Below are 14,568 nucleotides of genomic sequence, written 5' to 3'. Positions count from 1 at the left end.
GCAACAGGTGAATGAATAAACAAGTTGTGGTATATCCAAGAAATAAACTACTCTTCTGCAATAAAAAGGAATAAACTACTGACACCCACAACTATATAGAAGAATCTCAAAATTATCATGCTAAGTAAAAGAAGCCAGACACAAAAGAGTACAACTTAGATAATTCCACTGATACAAAATTCAAGAAAATGTAAACTTTTCTACTGTGATCAAAAGCAGACCAAAGGTTGCAGGGTGCCGAGCTGAGGGAGTGTGGACTGCAGATGGGGCTAATGGAGCTGTGTTGTGCATCTTGCAGATGAGGGCAATGGAAATGTCTACACATCCATCAAAACTTATGAATTGGATACTTTAAATGGATGCAGTTTATTGGTTGCTAATTATTCCTTAATAAAGTAGATTGAAACATTTCTATGAATGAGATGTGTTCTTAAGTGTCTTTCTCTTTGGGTGCCTGAAAAGTTAGTATTTATGAATTATTATTGCAATTAAATATGCTTGAAAATGTGAATACAGTTTAATAATTTCCAAAATAGTAGAGCTAGTGCAGTTTGGAAGAAGGTGGAGATATATGTGTGTACATGAATTAGAACCATTTCCTCGGGAATCAGAGGGCTAATAAAAACAGACTAGGGGGAAACGGACTTTGGCCCAGTGGTTAGGGCGTCCGTCTACCATATGGGAGGTCCGCGGTTCAAACCCCGGGCCTCCTTGACCCGTGTGGAGCTGGCCATGCGCAGTGCTGATGCGCGCAAGGAGTGCCCTGCCACGCAAGGGTGTCCCCCGCGTGAGAGCCCCACGCGCAAGGAGTGCACCCCGTAAGGAGAGCCGCCCAGCATGAAAAGAAAGAGCAGCCTGCCCAGGAATGGCACCGCCCACACTTCCCGTGCCACTGACGACAACAGAAGCGGACAAAGAAACAAGACGCAGCAAATAGACACCAAGAACAGACAACCAGGGGAGGGGGGGGGGGGGGGAAATTAAATAAAATAATAAATCTTTAAAAAAAAAACAAAAAAACAGACTAGGATTAGGGGTCAAGCTCCCTTACTTAGACCTAATTCCAGTTTATTTTGTGAGTGGGACCTGGGGTCTTTCTATAACTTATGGAATTTCACATTTGACTGAAAAATTACAAGAACAGGCAAGATATTTAATTTGTGGATCTTTAATAGGCATGGAACACAATGTACACTAAGGATTTACCTATGGACATATATTTGAAGCACATTTTAAGATTTTAAAATGAAGTTCAGTATGTTGTTTATGCTTCTTTTCATTAAATAGCTATTCTTCTGCTTATCTGTTTCTCCATTACAACTGCCCACAACCTATATACCGAAATGCTCTATAGATGTGATTTTCCACATCTAATTTTTCTGTTGTTTCACCTGTCACATCATAATTTTGGGGTTAATGAGAAATGGTTACATTTATTTAAGTGCCAACCAATTATCTACAAAAAAGGAAGTAAAAGGGGTATGTGTGCTCTTAGATAAACTTCTACTTAGTACAAAGAAGTTACTATTTCTGATAAACAGATTTCATATTTTAAATGTCCTTAATAAGAATGCACTTTACCCAGTTCAACAATCTAATTCAACTAACATGGATTGATTTCACATCTGTACAAGGCAGATTTATTTGTGGCCACTGATGCATCTTGTCCAAGTGGTTGTTCCTTAATAGTTAATTAGCTTAGTAATTTATGATTTAGTAACTTAATGAAAGTGAAATGACACAGATTAAAACCATTGGGCCAATGTAGCAAAGAAGGATGTTTTGGATGAAAAAGCCTCCTGGAGTTTGGAGAAGACACTCCCCATTCTCCTGGGGAGAAGTTTGGGAGCATATCCAGCATATGTCAGCACTTTCTTGTTTAGTAGGTGTTGTGCACCATAGGCAGGGGCATTCTGGAGATATTACCTAATCCCAAAAGAAAGCCAAGAAGATATTTTCAAACAAGTGGCCTGATTTTTGCTCCTCAAATCACACCTAGTGGGAAATCTCCTCAGCCAAGTCCAGTCTTCATTAAAATCCACAAAGAATATCACCCCATTGACCTCTAGGGCAAGGCTAAGAATTTGGCAAGGCAGATGTAAGGCCCACTTTAGTGGTCTTAGAGAGTGATTATTACTGAGAATATTACCTATAATGTAAGATCCTGAATAGAAAGTGGAAGCCAGTTCTTCATGGTCTGAGTCTTGGGTTCTTGGTACCACTTCACGGTAGGAGAGAGTGGGATTGTCAGGGGTGGGATTGTCAGGGGCAGGGTGGATATCACAGGCACCCTGCCCCTGATTTTCACCCAGCGTGAAAGGGAACATGGGCTTGGCGTTTCCTCTGAACAGGGCCACTAGACTGTGTCTTACCTGCCAAACCTACTGCCAAGGAAGGAGGGTAAAACAGGGTAAAAAGAAGGGAAGTGAAAAGAGAAGAAAAAAGAAAAGAAACCTAGGATGTGAACAGTGGGAAATGACATCCTATCAGTATGTGGATGCTGAGGAGGGAGAACTTTATATCATCTGTAATTACACCTGCCTGCTCAGGTGTGTTGTCATTTTAAACCTTACCTGGTAATAAGACACCCTTTCCAGAAAGCCACCTGTAGACAACAGAGGGACAGGAAGGGGCTGCTGAAAGAAGTAAGATAATTTGATGAATATTTCCTTATAAAACATGGGAGGCAAGTTTTGATAATATTTTAGAAACCAAACAAATGCCAGCAAAACTTCCGGCTGATTCCTCTGCAAGGGCAAGCAACTTGGGCTTACACAGTTACCAGAGTATCCTAGGCAACAAGAGTGTAAACTTGAGAAAAGGCAGGTTCAGGATCGGAAGTGACAGTGAGCTGAGCCAATCAGGCTGTGAGTCTGCAGCAATGATCCCAAACCATCCAATTGGTGCTAAGAAAGTGAGACCAGGAGACTCGAAGAAAGGTAAGAGGGAGGAGGCAAAAGGGTTTGGGAGGGGACCAGGTTTTCCAGATGCAGGAGAGAGCGTCCATAGTTTCAATTTGAAGCAATTGCTGGCGACATTTAAGGTTAGCATTTAAGGTAAATCGATGCTTTGTTTATGATAAATAACAGTATTTGATGACGTTTTGCTTTGTATTAACTATAAAAAGACATAGTAGATCTTATACTCTGAAAAAGAAACCCTAAAAGTTGATGAGAGTTCTTGGACTGAGAGAGCCATCACTAGGTTGTCAGTGTTGGAAGGAAATAGCTTGGCCATGAGAAAAGCTTTTGTAATCATTGCAAAGAGATGCTCAGCTAAAAATGGACAAAAATAAGTTTCATTCAGTAAGAGGGAAAGAAATAACAGCACTGAGCAGTCATGCTGTACTGGGTCCTTGAATGTGAAGTGTTTGGGTGAATTCTTATAATTATCCTGTGAAGTAGCTATCATTTGTTTGGCCATTGATGAAAGTGAGCATCAGAGAGGTTAAATATCCCCAAGTCACACAGCAATTTAAAGACTGAGCTGGTATTCAGATCTTGGTTAGTCTGATATTCAAAGCTTGTGCTATGTCTGCCATACCCTGCTGAACTGACCACTTGGAATCAGAATAAAAATCACAATTCTTATTAGAGGGCACTGACACAGCTTGCTAAAAATCGTATCAGAGTTGATTTGATTAACCACAGAGATAGGAAGAACTTTAATAAATGGTGACACCATTTATCCAGCTGTCCACCCCTTGCCTTCAGTACGGGACAGAGTTCAGCCATACTAAGCAAAGGAAATGCTTTCCTTTCCTGTTTTTAGAGGTCTTACTTTTTCCTCCGAATCATACAACTACAGATATCCATTTATTTTGTTATTGTGAACTTTAAATACTGTGATTTAATTTGTAGGCATTCATTTCCATTTATGTTTATATTAATAGCAAGTATCAAGCCTTTACTTGGTGGTAAGTATCATGCTATGTACTGATGATAGGAGACACAAAAGATACAACCTTTGTCCTTAAGGACCTTATTGTCTGGTAGGGGAGGCAGTTCTGAAAACAAAGGGTTATATTATAGTGTAATATGGATGCAATTTGGGCCATATCTTATGGGAGACCTCACCACTGAGAAGAGGCAAGGATGAGCAGGCTTTCTCCAGGCCAGCGAGGGAGGGAGGGTGTTCCTGAAAGCAGGACCTGCATATGCAAAGGCACAGAGGTTTGGGACACCATAGTGTGTCCGGGACAGCTGTGAATAGGTGTAGGGGATGAATAGATTTTGAAGGGGTCAGGGAGTTATTAGTGACAAAGCTGGACCAAAGCATACTCTCAATGCTAAGAGGTTTAGCCGTTACCTGTCCACAATGGTTTTTAGCCAAAGGGTTTTAAGTTAGTGTGTAAAGTTCCTATTTCCATTTTATAAAGATGGTTCTGGTAGACATCTGGAGGATGGATTGGAGGGCATAATGCTGGAGGAAGGGAACCACATTGGAGACAATTGCAATAGCTGGGATGAGAGGTGACCAGGTCCTGGACGAAGGTAGCATCCATGGTGACAGAGGTGACAGAGGCCAGGCAACGGGGATGCAGAAAGTGCAAGGTGATAACCGTTGATGGGGTGGGGAGGGGGAGGACTGAGAATACTGACCATTTAATGACTTGGATAAAACCGTTGCCATTTCCTGAGGCAAGGAATAATGAGGAAAGGATAATGAGTTTGTTTCTGGAATGTTAGACTTGAAGTGTCTGTAGGTCATCCATGTGCAAATGTTTGGTGGGAAATTAGAAGCATGGCTCTGGAGCTCAGCAGAGTGCCTGGGTGGGAATAAAGACTTGGGAGTTGTCGGTGCATCAGTGAATATGGTTGAGATTGCTATGGGATGGTGTGAGAGGGAGAAGAGGATTAATAATTGGAACCTGGCAAACGTAGTATTTAAGAAGCAGGCAGAAATATTCTTCCAGTTTGAGTTGACCTCTTTGTTCATGATCTTTTTGTAGTCTGCTGGGGAACTATTGTGATTAGTAAGGGAAGAAATTGCAGTAGTGAGGTGGAGAGGGTGGACATGGTGGCTGCTGATGGTCGGGAGAGGGAAGAAGAGATATGGTGTGGGGGCATTTTTAGGAGTTGGAGTTGTCCTAGGTGGTGCTGCAGGGACGGATGCTGGATGTTGTGTGTCCTGTCGTGGCCCACTGGGTGGACTGGGGGAGAGTGTGGACTACAATGTGGACCACTGTCCATGTGCTGCAGCAGTGCTCCAGAATGTATTCGCCAGGTGCAGTGGATGTGCTGCAATGATGGAAGAGGTTGTTGATGTGGGAGGGGTGGGGTGGGTGGGGTGGGAGATATATGGGGACTTCATATTTTTTGAATGTAACATTTTAAAGAAAATAAAGAAAAAAGAAAAAAAAAAAAAAGAAGCAGGCAGAAGACAAGGAGGAGACACAATAGAAAAGACCTGAGAGGAAGCAGGAGAAACAGGAAGTGAAGGTCAAAGGTATTAAAGAGGAAAGAGCTTCAAGAAGGAGAATGACTAATAGAGTCAAGTGTTGGAAGAAGTGAAATAGAGACAAAGAATGATGTTGAACTTGGCAATCAGTTTACCAATGACTTATCAAGGCTATGTTATTGGAGTCACAGGGTGGAGGCCAGACTGAAGAATGAATGGGTTATGACAAAATGTACAATGGTCCATATCCCTATAAAATTGGGTAGGGTAGAGTGTAAACTGTAATGTAAACTATAGTCCACAGTTAGTGGCAATGCTTTAATATGTGTTCATCCATCTTAACAAATGTACCACACTAATGAAAGATGTTGTTAATGTGAGAAGCATGGGAGGGGGAAGAGGTGGGGAATATGGGAATCTCCTCTGTATTTTTAATGTAACATTTATATAATCTAAATCTTCTTTAAAAATAAAAATTTAAAAGCAAAAACAAAAAAATGAATGGCGTATGAGGAAGTGGAGAAGCAAGATTCTTACAAGCAGCTTGACTTTGAAGATTTGAGAGAGAAAGTCTAGGACCAGAGTGTATCCATGAACTAAAGGGAAGGAGCTGGGAGAAAGGAGAAAAAGGACGTAACTTGTGGCTAAGAGTCCAAAAAGGGCTGGGATCTATGTCTTGAGTGGGGAGATTATCCTTGGCTGGGAGGAAGTCCCACTCTCCCTCTCAGGAGGAGGAGGTGAAGTCAGAATGATTGCAGAGATAAATACCTGTATAGATTTGGAGCCCTGTGGGAGGGAGTTCCCATTTGGAGGCTCAGTTTTGTTCTGTGACTTAAAAGGCAAGGTGCGGAGGACAGTGGCAAAGCCTTGAACTAGCCTCTCGGAAGACTGGAAGAAGAATCTGACCAAGATAATATAAAGGTGTAGTTGACCATTTCTGAAGGCCCATCATGGCCAATGACCAGCACCTGCCAACCTTAGTGTATGAGTTTGTTCAGCTGCACTTCACAGCCTGCCTTTAAAGAGGGGGCGCGTGAAAGAACTGTGCTAAGTTAGGCACTCATAAATGAGAGGAGAGAAGATTGACAAGTAAGACTAGAGAATGAAGGCGCTGGTAGGGAGTGGTCAGAATGATGTACTGAGTGTCTAGAATGGAGAGGGAATGGCTCCAGAAGGGAGTGAGGTAGGTAATGGCTGTGTTGACAATGTAGGATTAAGGCCCTAGAGATGTTATAAGGGCAAAAGCATCTACAGTTGAATAATGGAATGGGAAAGTAGAGGGAAAGTAAATGTTGAAGTGTGAACTTTCAAAGGAAACTAGCTTTGGTCATGAGGACAAAATTCAAGACAGAGTCTTGGGAAGGGGATACAGAAAGGGCAAGCAGATGAAGTTGACAGAAATCAAGGAGCTCCAGGAAGTTCATGGCCTCAGGATGGGTGGATTGTCTGGATGAGCTCTGAAGTTGCCCAGATTGATGGGACACTTGGGATAGAGAGGAAGTCTCTGAGGCAGAAGCCAGAATGTCAGTGATTTAGAAAATTACAGAACCAAAGAGGAACTCTGGGAGTATGTCCAAATGGGCTTTGTTCAAAGAAGGATGTGAAGGGGACATGATGTGTAGGTGGCAGGCTATAACTTAGAAACTGTGGAGTTCCTTAGAATTTGGGAGTAAGAAGCAGCCTTCATCTGAGAAGAGGACCAGAGTAGGAATGCTCCTGACACAAAATCGGAGGTCAGGTAGGATAAGGACATCAGATCAATCAGCATCTTGGCAGAAAATGGATGACATATTCAAAAGTAAAGTTTAATGAGCAACTATTTCCAAAGACGTGGGCAGGGTTAAGGGATATAGACAAGGGGTGATGAATCACCACAGGGCTGTGTGTGTATGGCGGGGGTGGGGGGTGCAGGGGAATTACCTTTAGGCCTGAAGGGGCAAGATTGGGGAGCAGTTACCAGACCTCAAAAAGAATGTAGCTGCAGGAGAGGGCTGCCTTTGGGAAAGGACTGTGGTTGGCAGAGACTGAGCTAGAGAAGTCAATGCTCCAATCTCTTTCTCCTCCTGCCTCTGATCTCCTGGGAGTGCCTCCCACTTTCTGACTCCAGCTGGCAAGCAGAGGAGCCAGGTTGACACAGCTCACAGAGATCCACCTCCTGAGCCGGGATGCGGGTGGAGAATGGATGTGCGGAGGGGTCTGGGCAAACCTATTCAGGTCAGCAGTGGAGGGAGTCAGTTGTTTGAAGAGGCTGCGGATTAGGAGATTATACTGGAATAAGGGAATCCAGTATTGCGTCCTGCTGAACCAGCAGCAAGACTCATCCAGGAAGAAGAAGTAGAGGCCTGTGGAGATTCAGAAGAAAGCAGCACTAAACGTCCTTAAGCATTTATTAGGGGAGCTTACTTACAGAGAGCCACAGCTACCTCCCAACAGCAAGATGACAGGAAATTCAGTAGAGTATGTCCTCACCTATTGCAACCACTCTTTAGGTTTACTTGGGGCTGGGGACAAAGGTGGCTGAGCACCAGAGTCTTGCGTGCAAGTTTTGGGAAAGCACCTGGGTTTGTGCTCTTTTGTTAAGCTAAGATGTGCTGGGTGGACAGCAGTCAAGGTAATAGCAGCTGAAGCTCTGGGTGATTCCAGGGAGTTCCAGGGAGCGACATCTGGGGAGCAGGGCAAAGGCAAGGTCAGTCCTCAGCCAGGTAGGAGATGCTCTGTGCATCATACACTAGGAAAATCTGCATCTCTGCATGGACATTGCTCTCAGTCTCAAGAGGGCTGAGCCTCTGCCAGTAATTGTTCATGGTGGTGGTGGTGGTGGTGGTGGAAGTGGAGGTGGTGGTGGAGGTGGAGGTGGAGGGGTGCTTGGGGGCTGGCAGGGGTGGGAGGATATTTAGGCTGTGGAATGACTTTTTTGGTTTCACCTGTTGCTTTAATCTTGGGGAATCAATGGATTTATTTATGAACAAGGCTTTACACTATTGAAAAAAATTTAGGGGGAGGGAATTATGTAAAATACTTTGTGAAATTTTGTTCTTCATTCTGATCTCAGACGGCTGTGTATAAAGAAAAAATAACAAGGCTCATAAGAGCAGTTTTCTGTATTTCATAAACAAGTTGGCATCTGGGAGAAGATAATGATAGGCCACATGCTGCCTTCTTTTGGCACCCCTCGCCTCCATGAAAATTTGCTTTTCCTACATCGCTAGTCATAATTTTTTGCTATCAGTATCTTGTTTTTCTTTCTCCAGTTTGGGAAAACCTTTTTTTTTTTTGAAACAAAACAATTTCTCATAATATGAGGCGAAATAAAATTGGTGACTGGGGCTCAGAATTTTGGTCCTGCTACATGTGCAGGAACTGGGGACATGCCTCAAATCTCTCTGTACCTCACTGTCCTTATTTTATAAAAAGGGAACAACTACGTTCCCTCTAATGTATGTAGAAGAATGTTCTCACCCATAAGCAGTTCTGCACATAAATCCAACGAAACCTTTGCTGTTCCTAACAGAGTTCGCCTCCTCTTTGGTTGCTCTGTGTCTATAAAAGCCTCAGGCCCCAGAGGGTGTGGTGGAAAAAGCTGATCTGGAAGTGCTCATTCCCTTACCTTCTGGAAGGGCTCTCCACTCTACCAACTGCAGCAGAAACTCCCGTTGCCCATTCAATAGCAGTTTCCTTTATAACCAGAACCTGGGTGCTGACAAAGTAGCCAACCGAAAATGAGTTTTCCCTGCCTCCTTTGTAGGAGTGGCCAGGGTCAAGTGGAAGGAGTTGGGTGAAGTCTTCTGGGAATCACTGGAAAGGGTGCTCACAGCTGGGAAATGCATCTGTATTCTCCTTGCCCCTTTCTCCTTTCTGCTGCTTGGAGTGTGGATGTAATGGCTGGAGTTGCTATGATTATTTTGTAACTTGAGTTAAGTTTGAGAATAAACCTAGGTAGAGAGATAGTGGGAGCTCGATGTCTACCTGAAGGCCTACTTCCAGGCTTGATTTAATGAGAGGAAAGTAAACTTCTTTCATTTCCAGAGACATTACCACAAACCTAAAAAAAAAAAAAGAGAGCACTTAGGATGCTGAGAATTGGCTGAAATTTTAGGTGGTTATAAAATAAACATTGCATTGACAAACGACTCCAAAAGATGCATTCTAAGTCACTATACAGTATACTAAGCAAGTGATTTTGGCAACTAATGGCTGTGAAAGGGCAGCTGGTAGTTAGAGCTGTGACTTTACCTGAATCTAAAAGGATGAGGGAAGATATATGGCAATGATATATCTTCTGTCTGAGGACAAGGCTTCAAGGTGCCCAAGAAGTGGAATATTTGGACATTATCTGGTTGGTTCTAAGAGCATTATCATTCAAACCAGGGAGCTTGAAACAAAAGTTCTATTTTTCTTCTGTTTCTCTTTGTGTGTGTGTGTGTACTGCACACACATCCAACCAAACTTTTGTTTACCTTCTGTAGTTTAGATTTCTTCCTGCTGTTTCTTTAAGATCTTTCACCTGGCAGGCTGCCTGACTCAGAATAGACTGCAAGTAATTTCCTGGTAAAAGCCCCAGAGACTCAAGGCAGAGCAGGATGGAGGAGCAGACAGCGAGGGTAGTGTTACGAAGACAGCTCGTGTCTCCTGAGATTCCCAGAGGATGCTCAGGGTGACAAGGACCCCGCGTGCCTGTACCTGGGGCCTCTGTGCCTTATTAAACCTGGCCTAGCACCACCCTGTGTTCATTATACAGATCCTTGACAATCACGCTAAGCAGTTTTCCTCACTCTCTTTCACAGCCAAAAACGTTGGAGAGGCTGCCAAGTATTGATGAAATTCTACTGAAAGAAGAGGTTACGGTGGAGTTCCTTTCTCTTCCAGTTCTCAGGGCGAGCTGAGTCTCTCCTCACCCTGGGTCTCTGGTTACTTTACTCAGGTAGTGGTCAGTATCTAGGGGCAACCCAAACACTGCAGGAATAAGCAGTTGCCAATTGTCTCACTTAGGAATACCTTTGCTGCAAGTACCAGACAAGCTCATAAATCATGGCTTAAACAAATAGGGGCATGTCTCTCACGTGCACGAGTGTGGAGTTGGGCAGTTGCTGTCGTTGTTTCAGCAGCTCAGTGATGTTAGGGCTGCAAGTTGGTATCTCTGTGACTCCCTTGGCCTTTATCTCGTGATTGCATGTCAGCTGCCACAGCTCCAGACATTACATTCTTGGTCAAGGCAGGAGGAATGTGAAAGAATTGGGAGAGCTCTCCCAGAAGCCCTCTGCAGAACTGCTGGTTCAGGCACCCAGCTGAGGAAAGGGACATTGGAATGACTTAGGATCAGCTGGAAAATCAGCTGTAATTCAAACTACTTCAGGATGTAAGCTCCTTGAGGGTAGGGACTTTTATTGTTATTGTGTGGCCCATAAAATAGGTGCTCAATAAACTTATGTTGCAGGCAGGGCCCTGACTGGGGAAAGGCAAAGTAGAGTCCTACTATTTAAGGAGGCACTTATTTGCATGGCTGGGAAAAGGCAGGATCTACATTTGCATGATCCTGAGGGTGAGTGCCTCCTTAAACGCTGTGCCCTAGGCATCTACCTTGCCTCACCCTAGTCAAGGCCCAGGTTGAATAACTAAAATGATGATGTCAAGATTAATGAAGAAAAAAAGAAGAAAATGAAAAAAGAAGATTTACGGAGCAAACGCTTTACAACAATATTTATGAAACATTTTAAAATTTTGTCATTAGGTTAATTTATACCCCAAGGAGCGGTAGAAAGGGGAAAAAATGCTTTGATTTAGCATTTTGATGGGCGCTAGGGAAACCCGGCCATTGACAATAGCTGAAACATGAATTATAAACATTTTGAGAAAATGCCTTTCAACGCAGAGAAAATTTGGTAAGGTGCCAGACTTCAATAACATTATGCACCTTATTTCCTTGTATAATTATGTTACCTGAGTACAAATTAAACACTCCTATACTTTTAGGAGGTACCGGGAATTGAACCCAGGACCACATACATGGGAAGCAGCTGCTCAGCCACTGAGCTACACCCACTCCCCTACTCTTATACTTTTTTTTCTGTATTTAGGGTTTTTTTCATATTTTTATATTTTATTTTTATTCCCTTTATTGTTTTTTTAAGATACATAGATTACCAAAAAGTGTTACAATAAAAAATATGAGGTTCCCATATACCCCACACCCTGCCCCCCCCAACTCCTCCCACATCAACAACCTCTTTCATCAGCGTGGCACATTCATTGCATTTGGTAAACAGATTTTGGAGCACTGCTGTACCGCATGGATTATAGTTTACATTGTAGTTTACACTCTCCCCCAGTCCATTCAGTGGGTTATGGCAGGATATATAATGTCCAGCATCTGTCCCTGCAATATCATTTAGGACAACTCCAAGTCCCGAAAATGCCCCCACATCACATCTCTTCTTCCCTCTCACACTCAGCAACTACCATGGCCACTGTCTCCACATAATGCTATCATTACTTCCATTGCTAGAGTCACAATAGTTCTATAGTAGAATACCAGTAAGTTCACTCCAATCCATTTTTTATTCCTCCATCCTGTGGACCCTGGGATGGTGATGTCCACTCCACCTCTAGATTGAGAGGGGGCTTAGATCCCACATGGTTGATGGATGCGTTTCCCCTGCTTGCAATTGTAGACACTCTTGGTTCGCTGGTGTGGTGGTTGACCATCTTCACCTCCCTGTTAGCTGACCTGGGCAAGTCCAATGAACCAGAGAGTAGGAGTTGCAACTCTGCTGAGGCTCAGGGCCCAGCTGGCACATGACCAGTCCAGAGATTCAAGTCTGTTGCGTTTATACTAACCCCAGAGCTAACCACAGGTTCAGTAAAAGTGACAGAAGAGGCATGTGTAGAAAGATCATATCTGAGTTCAACTCCATCGCACTCAGGAGCACAAATTCCAAAGTAGGGCCCACTGGCAAGACACTGAACTCCAGAGCCATCTGCCACGACCGTAGGACCCTGTGTGTCTCCGCAGTCTCAGGAGCACCAGTACCTGGGGTTGTATCTACTCTTTTATATATATATATATATATAAAATATATATATATATATATTTTTTAAGATTTTAAATTTTATTTATTATTTATTTATTTCCCCCCTTTGCAGCTTGCTTTCTGTTTGCTCTCTGTCCATTTGCTGTGCATTGTCTTGTGTCCGCTTGTCTCCCTTTTGTTGTGTCATCTTGCTGCATCAGCTCTCCGTGGGTACAGGCTGTCAGCTCTTTGCAGGTGCCGGCCAGCTTGCCTTCACAAGGAGGCCCTGGGATGTGAACCCAGGGCCTCCCATATGGTAGATGGGAGCCCAATCAATTGAGCCACAGCTTCTCTCCCTACTCTTATACTTCTAATGCTACATGGAAGTTGGCAATCCAAACAAAAAACCAGATGTTTTCATATATTCATAAACTGTGCAAATAATTAAAAATTGACCTGTGGAAAAATAGTAAATGTGATGGAAGATAATCAGTACAGAAACTTAGTGTTCAGGTTTAAAAAAATCCACACAGCAAAACCCTCAAAGAAAACAACAGTAACTTCTGTAGTGATGGGAAGAGATTAAGTGGTTAAGTGGGGTTGTACATTTCAACCAGAAGGAGTTCACACCAAACCTTAAGTTATTTTTTTTTTTAGGGGGTATAGTACCTGGATTTGGATCCAGGACCTCATATGTGGGAAGCAGGTGCTCAGTTACTGAGTTACATCCGCTCCCTGATGAGAGTTGCTCTTGTTGTTTGTGTGTTTGTGTTATAACCAATTATGTTATCTCTGCTCTCCAAGCCTTAAAGTTTTGAAAACCTGAGCAAGGACCCTGAGGTGGGAGAGTGCGGTCATGCTTGATGAGCAGTGGGCAGCCTGGCTTTGCCCTGCACTACTGGGTGGTGAAATCCCATCAGCACTCCAATGCAATCGCTTCCTTGAAGTTTTTCCTTCCCTTCATCTTATTTCATGGACATTCTCTGAATTCATCCCCAGCAATTTGCCAGCACCTTAGCATAGTGGTTGAAGAGGTTGATTAAGTCAGGCAGAACCGACTTAGGCCCTGGTTCTGCCACTTTCCAGTGGTGCATTCTGAGGCAAAGCTCCCCGTTCTCTGGGTTTCTGTTGTGTCTCTGTCATTGGGTGGTAATAATCGAGAGGGCCCATGCCACGAAGTGCTGTGCTAATGCGGTAAACATTAGGCTTGGCCCCTGGAGTGGCAACAAATACTATTACCACCACTTCTCTCCATGACTTGATCTTATCCCATGTCTTGCCATGGTCTTTCCCATAACCTTTCCCACCAGGTCTTACTCCTTTTTACTAGAGCATGTCTTTATATTTCCTATAGCATAGCTTCTCAATCTTAGATGTGCATTAAAACTACATGAAAGCATTAGAATGCAGATCCCTGCCACCCATACCTGGAGAGTTCAATTTACTGTGTTTGATGTGGGGCGTGGGACTCTTCATCTATCAACTGCATCCCGATGGTTTTCTCAACCTCAGAACTACTGACATTTGGGACAGGCTAATTTTTTTTTTTCTAGCGGGGATTGTCCTGTGCCTTGTAGGATGATTAGTAATATCCTTTGCCTCCACTCACTACACGACAGATGTACCCCTTGCTTCCACTTGTGATAAATATCCCATGGGGGCCCAAACTGTCCCTTTATGGTAATCAGTGCTCTCTAGAATCAGCTGGAGAATTAGCACAGTGCTTGCGTTGCCAGAGGTGCATAAGGGTCTATATAGTTGAGTTTCATTGGGATACATGAAGTAACGTCAACATCACTACACATAATTTTCTTTAAATTTTTTCAGGGGTCTCCCAGTATGCTACTGCAGAAACCAAGTCTGCGTAATTCTCTCTTCAAAACTTCTGAGTCTTTAAAGTTATTCCTGGAGGGTGGAGAGGGCACTGCTATGTATTCCCTTCCTAAGCCCCTATTAGGCTATTCTCAGCACTTGGGATCCAATATTTATTCCAGAGGGGCTTTTTCTAAGGGGACTCTTGAGGAAGCACAGGTTTTTTGCCATGTACTATGTAGGAGGAACCCTTGTTGAATGGACTGGGTTAGGGGGGATACAAAGAGGAGATGGTTTAATTTTTTCCCAATCATTGCTTTAAAACATTTTCTGTCTCCATCTTGAGATG

The 14,568-nt window shown here is 43.4% G+C and overlaps 1 protein-coding gene across 6 annotated transcripts in view; it reads left to right on the top strand.

Annotated features, from left to right (window-relative positions):
• The first annotated feature begins 2,949 nt into the window (after positions 1–2,949).
• Positions 2,950–14,568, top strand: part of CAPSL (calcyphosine like) — a 37,843-nt gene continuing 26,224 nt past the window's right edge. For 3 of the 6 annotated variants that reach the window (XM_058307709.1, XM_058307730.1, XM_058307722.1), the window contains exon 1: positions 2,967–3,056. The gene's annotated coding sequence lies outside the window, so the exon portion shown is untranslated. Of the gene's footprint in view, positions 3,057–10,243; positions 10,322–14,568 lie in introns of those variants that run through there. The other 3 variants (XM_058307708.2, XM_058307707.1, XM_058307711.2) reach the window with 3 other exon arrangements.

This window comes from Dasypus novemcinctus, chromosome 2 (assembly GCF_030445035.2).
Source record: "Dasypus novemcinctus isolate mDasNov1 chromosome 2, mDasNov1.1.hap2, whole genome shotgun sequence".
Classification (NCBI taxonomy): Eukaryota; Metazoa; Chordata; class Mammalia; order Cingulata; family Dasypodidae; genus Dasypus; species Dasypus novemcinctus.
The sequence above is the reverse complement of the archived record's forward strand: the minus strand, read 5'-3'. Positions and strand labels throughout refer to the sequence as shown.